This window comes from Bactrocera neohumeralis, unplaced genomic scaffold, assembly GCF_024586455.1.
Source record: "Bactrocera neohumeralis isolate Rockhampton unplaced genomic scaffold, APGP_CSIRO_Bneo_wtdbg2-racon-allhic-juicebox.fasta_v2 cluster10, whole genome shotgun sequence".
Lineage (NCBI taxonomy): Eukaryota > Metazoa > Arthropoda > Insecta > Diptera > Tephritidae > Bactrocera > Bactrocera neohumeralis.
Window position 1 is genome coordinate 258,995 of NW_026089623.1, and position 12,273 is coordinate 271,267.

Genomic DNA, 12,273 nt, shown 5'->3' on the forward strand with positions numbered 1-12,273 from the left:
TTTTTTTAGCGCCCCCATTTTTTCACCTATTTAAAAACCACTATAACTTCAAATTAATTATTGTGACCTATATATGTATATTAACGGAGAATTCTAAACGAAACTTTTACTATAACCAGCAACTTGAAACCAAAGCGCAGTAGGTAACATACAACGGCGCTTAGGTCTCAAGTTAACTCTTACGGGCTCCTCCTGCCAATATGAATGATTATTGAAACACTACTTTATAGTATTAAAACAGAGAATATTTTATTAAAAATAAAACTAAAATAATCGATCCATATATAAAAACTAATGTGAAGGATGAATCTGATGCTGTTTAATAAGTTTGTTAATATCAGGTTCCAATTTACTCAAGAACAGTCGGAAGTCGCCACGTTCGGTAACAAGCAAACGATTTCTATTTTTAGCAAGCAGTGTTGTCACAGCACTAAATCCACGTTCACACAAATATGACGATGGGAATGCTATCAAGAATCGTTGAACGATTGACCACAATCCAGGGTACAATTGCGAGATCGGTTTTTGTTGCCAAAATTCTTGGTAACCATTTTTGAACTTGATTTTTATTTCCTCGTTTGTTGTCAATTCTATATGTTCTTCTTCCTGCTGAGGTGACATTGCTGTGTTGACATTTGAAAACGGATCCAACACCCAGTCTGGTATTTCCAAGTTCAAAATGTCCTGGTATCGTTCGGTGAAGTCAATGTGGAGGTTTTCCAAATGTTGGCAGTAGGCAAACAATTCGTCGTTACTGCATGATACTGATAAATTCGGAAAATTATGAAACTCACGTCTGCCCAGATTCTTTTTGTGTAGAAGCAGTTTGACTGCGAAAGCAGCAACGACGTTTTTTGTTTTAATTAAATTTAGTTTATCGCCTGTTGCAGTTGGAGATTCATGTCGTTGAACAATTTATACAGGTCTGTCATGTAAGCTATATCATTCTTTGATGTTATGAGCTTGGCTTGGAATTTTGTATCTTTAGTTTCCAAGAACTCTATAACAGAGTCAAACAGGTTGTAGAATCGAGTCAGACAATTGCCTCTTGATAGTCAACGAACTTCAGTATGAAACAACAAACGATTGAAATCCTCGTCATTAGTAACACAAAGCTGATGAAATAATCTATCATTCAAAGAGCTGTTGCGGATTTTATTGACTGCTTTGATGATATATTGCAGTGATTGAAATAGTTTTTCACTTAAGTTTGTAGCAACTTAATGTTGTCTATGAATAACGCAATGTACACCAAGGACATCTGGAATTTTATTTTTTAAGTACGCTATGAAGCCTTTATGGCACCCTGTCATAGCCGGAGCGCCATCCGTAGCAACTGAAATAATATTTTTCAAAGGAATTTCTTTCTCATCGCAAAACTTTTCCAATATATTGAATATGGTTTCGCCTTTTGTATCGGTCTCTAAATTTCTATCAAATAATAGTTCTTCATATATTTTCTCATCTTTAATTAAACTCACGTAAGACAACAACAATGCTTCATTAGTTGGTAAAGTGGACTCATCCAGCTGAATTGAAAATTGACTTGACCTCAGGTGATCGTACAATGATTCTTCAATGTTTTCAGCCATTTCATCAATTCGTCTTTGCACAGAATTATTACTCAAAGGAATTTTTCGGATAATATCTGCGGCCGGTTTATGAAGCACGGTAGTTATTAGTTCATTTATTGATGGCAATATTAACTCTTCTCCGATGTTATGTGGTTTGCCTTTTTGAGCAATTAACAAAGAGATATTGTACGAAGCTCGAAGTCCGTCGTCATCTTGCTTAGCAGCCGCCGAAAATAGTTTTGCTACACTTGGCTGAGTATTATGCTTCTTCTCTAGGTCTTGAAAATATGCTACATTCTTGTCTCTCTTATCTGGATGCATTTTATTCAAATGATCTTGCAGTCTTGAAGGCTTCATTGCTTCATTCGAAAATGTTTTTTAGACATAGAAGACACAAAGGCGAGGATGGGTTTGTGGGATTTTCAATGAATCCGAATTTAATGTATTCCGCACAGTATTGCCGTCTCTTCTTTTTTACTTCCGACATTGTTTTGCTTTGAGAAATACGTTTAACTTCGCGAGTAGTGTAAAGGAGGCGTAAGTAATGCTCATCTATTGCGCGCAAAACCACAAATGAATATAAAATAAATATTACATTGTTTATATAGGAATGCTTAAGTACAATTATTATATAGTAGTCTAAAAATATGAATTCTTATTTTTCCTAGAAATACATTTGTAAAAAAAAGATCTTTCTCCTTTTCGTATTATCTTATTGTTTCCAGAAATACATTTGTAAAAAAGGATCTTTCTCCTTTTCTTATTATCTTATTTTTCCCAGAAATACATTTGTAAAAAAATGATCTTTATCCTTTTTTTATTTTCCACATAAAAGATTTAAGGAGTTCAAAAGCTCAAAACGTGCCTTACATCAGCTACCTACTCGACGTCATTTCGCAAGTGATAAAATAAATTATTCAAGAGCTCAAAGCATTCGCTACATCAGCTCGAACCTTCCTACCCTACACCTTTGCGCAAATGATTATATTATGATAGCAAATGCAGATATATGACAGATATATGAACTACGCGGAGAGAAATATAGAACCGAGTTTGAGCAATCTTTTAATTCATATTAGTTGATGTTCACAAGTTGTTGTTGAGAGTCGAGAGCTCATGTAGTCGTTGTCTAAGAGGCCTCGTAGCTAAATAAAATTACAAATAACCCCCCAGGCCTCTACACAACGTCCCCATTTTCTTTCTGGGTCTCTTACCGCCCCCCTTGATGCCTGCAGCGCCCACAAGGGGGCGTTATCGCCCACTTTGGGAAATTTCAACTTGGGATTATTCAATTCTTATACCTTTTTTTGATTTATGGATATTAAATAGTGTAATTTGATGTGTTCAACGGTCACCATTGGAAATCAAGAGGACGGTAAGGTAATTCTGGATTTATTAGTGATATTTATTGTATTTGAATTATTTGAACACATTTTTTATGATGTTGAAAGCCCATCCAAATCGCATTAAGTTCAATCTGAGTATTACTGCTGCTTTTAGAGTAAAGGATTTAAAGGGATTTATTTCATAGTTTCTCAAATTTTTATAGAGTTATAGTCATTTAAAAGACAACCGCTCAGTTCAATCAGCAAAATTAGTTAGTCTTTAAATGCGTTTTTTTCAAAACAACATTTTTCGATTTTGCTGCAGCGATAAATCGAAGAAAAATGAGTCGATCATGAAATCTTGTTCGGTATATAATCCTATATACAATAGCCAAAAATATCGCCCCAACCTCAGGGTAAAATTTATCTTTTTTAAAACGCCGGCATTTCGTAATTTTTTTTATGATAGATCATTGTATGCAGAATATCTTCTAGTTTAACGACAATTTTTTAGCTTTAATCTGCCGAGAAGGCCGAAATTACTGTAGTACTGTTTCGCGCCGTCGGAGATCGCGTGTTACTAAATTTTTTTTTAATTTCACTGGGTATTCTTGTTTGTAATGTTTTCATTTCTAAACAAACGATAAAGTAATCTTTTCTAAAGATTCCCAAAAACCGACCAGTTAGATAGAGGGTTATTTACATAAATATAAATATATAGGATGACGAGACGAGTTGTTGTTGACATAACTGTCTGTCTGTCGGTCTATGCAAGCGATAACATGAGTAAAAATTAAAGGGCCTAATTATTGAATCCGCATCGAAATCGAATTCGTTGCGGAAAGAATTTTCGATCGAAAATGTTCTTGCGATCATTGATACCGTCGATAACCATAAGTAAACTGTGTTATCAACAAATTTGACAAGTTTGAAAAATGAAATAAATTGACTTAGCTTTTTGGTTCGTTTTTACAAATATTTAAAATGGATACAATTGCAGTATATTTAAGTGATGGTGATGATGAAAATAGTGTAAACATTCGTCGTGAGCGCAGAAATTTGAGGAATATTTCAAAAGATGTGTTGGAAATGGATGACTATAAGTGAGTTGAACTATTTAAGCTAAAAAAAACAACATTTTATTTACATATGTATGTATGTACATACGCAGTTTCATCAAAAATTTTCGGATCAACAAAAGGGCATTTATACACATACATTTTGGGGGAATGCGAAAATAAATTTGGAAATGACAAGAGACAAGGTTCTCTTTCTCCAAAAATAAAGCTTGCTGCATGTCTATGTTTCTTAGCCACACGCAGTTATCAACATTGTATTGGAAAGGACTTCAATATACATAAATATGGCCCAATCGAAATTTTCTGTTGTATGAGATGAAGTACTCAACATTCTTGAATACAGGCTATGTTCAAGATGGATTTCCATTGACATGACCGCCAGCGAGGAATTAGAAGCAAAAACATAATTTTTTGGAAAATCAAAATTTCCTGGTGTGGCAATGGCAGCTGATGGCACTCATGTAAAGATAATGGCACCGTCAAGAAATAAACATGTGTATTTTAATCGCAAAGAATTCTCAAGTCTGAATATTATGGTGGTTAGGCTTTCTCAAAATTAAGTTTTCACTCAGTATTCTACATATACATACATATATTAGTTTTTCGTATGTAGGCGTGCGACCATAAGATGCAAGTACGATCCTTTTGTGCTAAGTATCCCGGCAGTAGTCATGCTCATACGAGTGATTTCAAAATCATTAGCGCATCAAATTATCGGAGAGGACATGCATATTTAATATAAGAACGAATAATTTGCTAAAAATGCTACCAATTTATACGAATGTACTAATCGAATATATGCTTTGTAAAGGTGACAAAGGCTACCCTCTTCAACCGCGGCTCATATCTCCGTTTAGGGAACCAATAACATGCGTCCCAAAAAGGAGATTCAACACATATCATGCCAAAGGCCGAATTGTTATTGAGAAGACAATAGGTTTATTAAAATCGGTATTTCGTTGTATTTGTGGTGAACGACGACTACATTACGCACCATATAAAGCAGCGCGTATTGTTAATTTATGTCGCGCATTGCATAATATTTGTTTGTATTTTAATTCAAATGAAAACATAAATGAGTTAACCTGGATACAACTGAAAATGTATATTCCAACGAATATGAGTGTGATATTGATGATATGCCTACAGACGAAGCAAATAGAATTAGAGATAGTTTTTTAGATTTTTTTTAATATAAGTTCATATTATGTATTCATATAAAAATTATTTAAATTAACATAAAAATGCAGTAAACGAGTTATTAGTCATTAAAAATAAAAACTTATGGCTTGTTTAAATGTTGTAGTTCAAGTTCTGCTTAGAACCACTATAACATATAGCTGCCATACAAACTGAACGATCGGAATCAAATGCTTGTATGGAAAACTTTCACATTTGACAAGATATATTCACGAAATTTCGTATATATAATTTCCTAAAGCAACAATGTAATCTCCGAAGAAAATGTTCAGATCGGTTGACTATAGCATATAGCTGCCTCACAAACTGAACGATCGGAATCAAGTTCTTGTATGGACAACTTTCACATTTGACAAGAAATATTCACGAAATTTGGTAAGTATATATTATTTCCTAAAGCAACAATGTAATCTCCGAAGAAATTGATCAGATCGGTTGACTATAGCATATAGTTTCCATACAAACTGAACTCATAGTTACTAACAGAAACGCACCTGTGAAGGGTATTTAGCTTCGGTGCAACCGAAGTTAATGTTTTTTCTTGTTTTTATTTTAATTTGATGAAATCCTGATTCCAAATCTAACGTCGTGAAGTACTGAGCTTCTACTAAGTTTTGGAGCATAGTGGTGATATCCGGAATGTGATATCTATCAGCGATTGTTTGCGCATTTAACTTCTGGAAGTCAATAACCATGCGTCTTTTTGGGTTGCCTTGCTCGTCATTCCCTTTTTAGAAACTGTCCATATGGGTGAATTGTACGGGCTCTTGCTTGGCTGTATTATTTCATTACCTAATAATTTTTTTATTTCAGTGTCTACAAATGCTCTATCCGCTTGGGGGTATATAGGATTATTTGTTTCTGTTCTGATTTCTGCCTATACTATAGTTACGTAGGGTAATGTTTTACTCTGCTCATTTCTTTTCATTAATTCATTTATTTCTTTTTTATACATTTCTTCTCGTAACATATAATTTATCCTTGTTAATTTATTCTTTTTCACAATTAATAAATTTTTTTCTGTATCTGTCATTGCTTTCATTTGCTTTAAACCTTTAATTCCTATCAAGAAATCGAAATCTTGTAAGGTATCGAGTTCTAAAAATTCCATACAGAATCCTATTATATTCACTTTCTTTTTATATGTAATTAATGATTTACCGTGTAAAGTAGCGGCTTGTTTTTTACTTTCTACTTCTATCCTTTTTGCGTGAGGGAATTTTGGATTTACATAATTTTCTTCTGCACCACTATCAATTAAAATATACACTGATTTACCTTCTTCTGTGGTCCTTACAAGCGTTGGTAACCCATGCCTTAGAATAAAAAATACTAGTAATAACCCCCGATAATCGGGGGACTCCGTTATTTAAAATGAAAAAAGTAAGAAAAATTTTTTTTATAAAAACTCTTTTTATTCAAGTACTTCATGGAAAACTACATTCGTAGTGGTTTGATATCTTGAGAAGATCGTACTCGACTCAATGCGACATACAGCTGGCCATGCGTTAAACAATCCTCCTTGAGGAAAACACCAACTCTTGCTAGAGTCTGCCCTTGAGATTTGTTTATTGTTATTGCGAATGCTACAATTATTGGAAATTGGCGACGCTTTAAAATAAAAGGAAGTGTTGATTCGCTGGGCTGTAAATTTATACGGGGCAATAAAATTTGTTTCCCTTGTGATTCACCAGTTAAAATTTCGACCTCCAAACAATTACAATGTAGTGCTTTTACTATCAAGCGAGTCCCATTGACCAACCCTTCATATGTATTAAGATTGCGGATTAACATCACACCTGTTCCAACCTTAAGCCTTAACTCATGAGGCGCTACTCCACTGAAATTAAGGGAGTTTAGAAATTCTGTAGGGAATCCGACATGCTCTTGAGGATCTTCAGAAACGACAGTATCCACGCTATAATATACCCTTTCTTCACCGGGCAACATATTTACTACTTCGCTATTTATTATCGTACAGTGATCATTTTTTGGACACAAAATTGCCCGATCCTTCAAATGGTTTTGACTAATAACACCAGACTGAGGCTGAAATACCCAATCCACTAAATTTTCATTTAGCAAAATTATCTCTTCTAGTATATTGATTTTCGACTCTGGAGAGAGCTCTCGACCTTCTCCAACACGCAAAAGAAAACTGTTGTATAAGGATTCTTTAGAACGCATATTCGTTGAGAGTTTGAGACACCTAAAAAATTTCCAAAGTGAGCACCGTTTCAAACAATTACCAACTATAGCGGCGCGTGAGCTATTGGGCACCACAGGAAGAACTTGCCTGAAATCACCACCTAATAAAATAACCTTTCCACCAAAAGGTATTTCATTTTGGTGAATATCACGTAATAATCGATCTAAGCAAAAGTAGCATGCTAATTCGGCGAGCATTGCGATTTTCTTCTCTGGCTCTCTGTTCCTCTTCGCGTTCAACCTGCGCCATATGCTTATACTCATTTGCCAAGGGGTTAATATTTGAAAGCATTTCGTTGATTTCTCTCAGCAAATACCTATCGCAGATTGAATTATGTTGTGCCCTTATATCAGTTGCTTGATCCGTGTCAAGAATAAACAGCTGGGCGTAGGAGGATTCTGAAGGATGATCTGCATGCAATGGACCTACGCTATGATATATTGATCCATGTATTCGGAAGCAATATGGTCCGCGCCCTGTAGGCTCCGCAATTTTCGCTTCGAATGATGCAAAAGCAAACGAACTATTTAGCTGCCGAATATTCTCCAAATAGTGTCCCCACCAAGAGTTCAAATCATTTTCTAACACAGCTTTCAAAAACTCAGGTACACGTAATTCTTGAAGTTTAACTTTTCCGCCATGACAACATGTCGTAAAGCCATTTCTTACCTAGTAACAATTTCAACCAAATATTAAGACAATAAGTATGTATATACATATATTACGAATATAAAACAATGAAAAGTACAGGTACCTTTTCACTTCCGAAATGTTTTGCTTTACAGTGTAAACATATATTAGTCAAACCCCCAAGCGAACTATACTCCGGAAGAACTACGGAGTTTAGGGCAGCTTTGAAATAACTTGCCATAGATCCTGCATGACTACGGCTCTAATAAAACAGGTCAATTCATATACATACATACATTAACAATTAGAAATTCCTTTTTATCTATAACATTCACCTCTTCTCTTCGACCTGTTAAACTCCTTTTTCGTCTAATTCGCCTTTGGTTTGGCATTTTATTTTTAATAATTAATCTGAATCTTAACTGAAATTCGATGTAGTATGTACTTAAGTATTCGCTGGTAATAGCCGCCTTGACTTTTGGAAGAAAACTGAACTGACTCAAAGCTTACCTAACGCAATAACACTTCTAATCAAAATAACGCCGACAACAATATTTCTGTTAGATTTTGCACTTGCGTCTTCGCCCATACATATGTATATACATACATATGTTTGTAAGTATGTATGTGTGAATATAAAACAAAGTAGAGTGCGCATGTCAAAGCGCAGTGTTCCTAAGCTCGTACATACAAGTTAATGCTTGCCACCAGATGATTAACAACACGCTGGTTTGAATGGTGAAGTCGAACTCGAATTTCTTTATTAAAAACGTTTCTTTTATACAGAATTTTTCTTATATACTATAAACTTACATATGTACTAATTCTTACTTACTAGTACTTATTTCTATATACTAACGTAAGCAATAATTATAGCCAAACAGCAAACCTCAGTTTGGTCGAGAAACGGCTCACATTGCGGCGGCACGACTTCCGTTCTGGTTTAGTGCCGACGAAATGTGCTGTCGTTGTAAATTTTGGAAATTGAGCAATGATATTGTATTTTTACAGAATATTGCTGAATTGGGTAATATCAGTATATTTGCTAGCTACGAGTACGACAACTTTGTTGTTGTACTTTTAGCTGTGATAACTTACATATTCGTGCAACATAGAAGAGAGCGCATGTCAAATCGTAGATAGCGCCTTAGCGCATGCATATGTATGTATGTACCAGTGCACATGCCAAAGCAAACATTTGTAATTTTTAATATTCGTCATTCTCTTATTGTCATAGATAACTTGATTAGAATCTCTTTTCTTGCTCTCTCGCTTCCAGCTGATCTGTTTTCTGAACTGGCAACAAAACACAATCAGGGTGCCGTCAACCAGCAGTTAGTGAAAAAGGCGGGGTGCCAGAAAAGCAGCGCTATAATTACTTGACGAAATTAGTGTAAAATGAAACTGTGCGAACATATTTTGGCAAAATAAATGTTTATGTAAATTAATTAATGATTTTGCATTTTAGCATTTACATATATATGTATGTATGCATTTTCAAAGTGTTTAATTTAGTGTTTTGTATAATTTATTAAATACCCAAGTTAATATTTTTCAGCAGTGGCATCATTGGCAAATGTTATAAAAAATGCGAGTTTTGACAGCTCTCTCTCGAACCAAAGAGTCTCGTATCAAGTTATCTATGCTTATTGTCATTTTGCTACCGAGCAGACAACATTGTTGTTGTTAGATTTCGCACTTGCGCCTTCGCGTATATGGGTATGTGTGTAACGAAAGCAAATGACAGAAACATTTTTAATTATTCATTCTCTTACATAAATGCTCTTTTCTGTAGAAGCGCTGCTTATACTAGCTTAATGTAAAAATTGAAGAACTTTAAACGCAAATATATCAAAAGTGGCTCAATGAATTTAAAATCTGTAAAATTTGTGCAAAGTTTCAGATCGCACACTTTAATTTGATGTATTATTTGTCTCTGTACGTTTTGTAGATCTCTGGAAATAAGCGCCTTGTCTTAGAAAAATATATAGATTCTTCGTGTTCATATTCTGTATTTGATTGTTGATCGTGTGTAATTTGGTTGATCCGTTGATTCTTCGGTAGTATATTAGCATGACTTGTATTATCTCGTTCCCGTTTGTATCCCAATGCTTCTGCTACTTTCTTAAATGGATTTTGATAATTCTGTCGAGGCTGCGGTTTTCGCGGTGGTTGTTGCTGATTCTTGTTGTAACCTTGTCTCGTTGGTCCATTGGTTCAACTGGGGGTTGTTGTTGACAAGAATTATTATTCTGATGTTGGTTGCTGAAATTATGATTCTGATGATGGTTGTATCGTGGAATGTACTCGAGGTTCTGATGGCGTGAATCATGTTGCATTGTACGGGCGATACTGTAGGCATCTGCTAATGTTGTGCAGGCTCGTGCATAGATGGCATTCTTGATAGCTACACTTCTCAGTCCAGTGACGAATGTTCTGATTGCTTTAGCTGGATTTCTTGTGTCAATACTTGGACTATTCGTTCTTCCTGGTGTGTCATCTCATACTATTCATGCAGTGGTAGTTCTTTTTGTTGTATTTTCGTCATATCTTCCTCCAGAACGTATATTGGTCGTTTGTCGGCATAGGAATCGTCTAGCCTATCGATGATGTCTTGGAAGTTTCTCTTTACGTTGTGGTTGATCAGGATCTGTGCTGCTTTGCCAGTAATTTTTCCTCTGTTGCTAATGCTTGGGCATATATGCGTATGTCTTCCATTAATGTGGTTGCCACTTTCCTCCAATTCCTGTATTCGTTGTAATCACCATTAAATTGTGTTATTGATTTAAACATATTCAGATCAACTTCTTCTGTTTTGGTGTAAGAACATATTTGTTCTGTTGGTTGTGGAAAGGTTGCACTTCTCCTAATTGTAGTTCGGATAACTGTCGTTGCAGATCGGCGAATGCGTTGGTTAATGCAATTAAATTTGCTTGTTCAGTCATCTTGCTGATTTATTTGTTGATTTGTTTTACTGAAGATCGGTCTATCCAGCTGTATTCTTGGAGCGCTGCTTGATATGGTATTCTTTCTATGAAAGCGTGTTGTTTGCCAAGGCTGGTATATTGATCCTTTAATTTCAATTTGTTGTCGTATTAGGATTTTTATGTGAATCCTTTTTGATTGACGTTGTGTGGGATGGTGCACTGGTAAACTTCTTGGGTGGTTTAAATGAATCCTTATTTTGTTTCCAGGAGTAGGTTCTTCCCTTTCAGGCAGACTATTGATATTATTGATGATCCTTTTTGTTGCTGCCCCACGTTTGGCGCCAGTTAATTTATTTACTCGTTAGAAATAAAATAAATATATAATTTTAAGTCAGCCAATGAGATTGGTTCTGACTGATCCTTTATTTGTATAATATTTCACCGTATACACATGTACTTCAATATTGAATGTATTACACTTACATAAACTGTATAAGTGTTACAAGTGGTAACTTGCTACTCGGCAGTCGATAATCATAAAGTGACCGCAAGGCTATTGTTCCAGTTGCTTATATAGGCTATGCTTATCGCTGCTCATACTATTGAGATGCTGGTTGTTTACTAGTAAATAACAATTTGGGTTGTTATTGTTTGTTGTACTGATAGTGCGCTTCTATTGTTCTAAGATAAAGTTGTTTTGATGATTTTTCTTTAATTTTTACTGAATCATAAGGTTGTGGTTAAAGGCTAAAGTTTTAACTCGCTCATACATATCGATCGATCGTCTTGATAATGAAGACGATGCCGTGAATTATACAGTAGAATTCTAAATTTTTTATTTTTTAGAGAGGCTTGGTATGCCACCGCATCATTTGCGTCTTAAATTGGTTCTGTAGTTATTATATTCCAGAATCTTCATGAGCCGAAACTGTGTAATGGAACCCGACTGATTGCAACGCAGCTATCGAATACTAGGATCTATGGAATATCTAACGATTTGCCATTTCAGTTCAAACGTATTCCGTTTCCAGTGAAAATTGCATTTCAGATTATCAACAGGACACAAGGATAGTCGCATAGTGTGAAGCATAAATTTGGAAATGCTATGTTTTTCACACAGCCAGATATACAAGGCGTACTCTTCTTCTTCTTAATTGGCGAATACACCGCTTGCGCGATTATAGCCGGGTTAACAACAGCGCGCCAGTCGTTTCTTCTTTTCGCTACGTGGCGCCAATTGGATATTCCAAACGTAGCCAGGTCCTTCTCCACCTGGTCCTTCCAACGGAGTGGAGATCTTCTTCTTCCTCTGTTTCCCCCGGCGGGCAC

General features: G+C 35.4%; 1 long non-coding RNA gene and 1 pseudogene across 1 annotated transcript; one reads left to right on the plus strand and one right to left on the minus strand.

Moving 5' to 3' along the window:
* The first annotated feature begins 4,606 nt into the window (after positions 1-4,606).
* LOC126764917 (uncharacterized) lies at positions 4,607-5,171 on the plus strand (annotated as a pseudogene).
* Positions 5,172-7,768: 2,597 nt separating this feature from the next.
* On the minus strand, positions 7,769-11,051 carry LOC126765010 (uncharacterized). Its single transcript, XR_007668227.1, has 3 exons — positions 8,353-11,051; positions 8,142-8,279; positions 7,769-8,056 (listed from the first exon to the last, which is right to left on the minus strand). It is a non-coding gene; the product is annotated as an uncharacterized LOC126765010 (long non-coding RNA).
* Positions 11,052-12,273: the final 1,222 nt, after the last annotated feature.